At 36.6% G+C, this 913-nt stretch overlaps 1 protein-coding gene across 1 annotated transcript in view; it reads right to left on the reverse strand.

Annotated features, from left to right (window-relative positions):
- Positions 1-831: 831 nt before the first annotated feature.
- The window catches only part of ranbp10 (RAN binding protein 10), a 30654-nt gene continuing 30572 nt past the window's right edge, over positions 832-913 (reverse strand). Inside the window, exon 15 of the mRNA XM_086074466.1 lies at positions 832-913. This exon is cut by the window's right edge and continues 1079 nt beyond it. The gene's annotated coding sequence lies outside the window, so the exon portion shown is untranslated.

The raw sequence follows: 913 nt of genomic DNA on the forward strand, positions 1-913 counted from the left end.
ATGAGTAACATTGAAACTCACTGGATTATACTAATGTGGACTGGCCTCCTATGCGTCATGATGTAAATCCTATATTGAACATCTGTGGAAAGAGCATAAACATGCTAAGGTTAGCTGGGGCCTATCCTACCTGAATGGATGAGAATTGGGGTACACCCTGACCTGGACTGGTTGCCAATGCCAACTAATCGCAAAGCACATCAATAAAATTCACACCGTCGACCAAGTCTTCAGTTACACATGTTTTGGTTGGGAGGAAGCAAGGGGAGCCTGGAGAAAACAAACTCCACAAACAAAGATTATCATTTGATCTTTTCTGTATATATTAGGAAGATATAAATCTTTTCAATTTAACAGCATGACTGTAAGAGTCTAGTACTGCAACGTCTAAACTCAGCGATGCCCTCTTGTGTCCAACATTGAAACCTGTCAAGACTTTCATTTTGTAACGTTGTGACAAAGTGACCAATTATTTTTTAGGTTTGTTTCAAATCTGTGGCTTCTACTCTCTTTTTTTCCTGGAGGCTTCGCCAGATTGCTCCTAGCCCTTATTTGCCTCTTACGATTTTTTTTAATGCCCAGTCCCTATCATGAGGCAACGTGAACACCTCTACGTTCCCCAACAACACGTAGACATCAGTCCAGTTGTGATCGAGTTTATGGGAATATTCACACACACATTCCAAAACAAAACAAATGCATAAATAAATACAATTAAATAGCAAGTCATTACAATATATCAACATTGATATTTTTTTGAGGAATTACACTGCACGTTTTTTTTTCCTTTAGACCTGATTTATACAAAAATAAAACACACAAGATCAGTCATATGTTCATGGATGTATTTTAATAAAAATAATTCTGTTAAAACAGAATACAATATTTCTTTAACACATTTCCAGTACATATT

The sequence above is a fragment of the Leptonotus elevatus genome, chromosome 4 (genome assembly GCF_054856555.1).
Source record: "Leptonotus elevatus isolate MCC_2025b chromosome 4, RoL_Lele_1.0, whole genome shotgun sequence".
Classification (NCBI taxonomy): domain Eukaryota; kingdom Metazoa; phylum Chordata; class Actinopteri; order Syngnathiformes; family Syngnathidae; genus Leptonotus; species Leptonotus elevatus.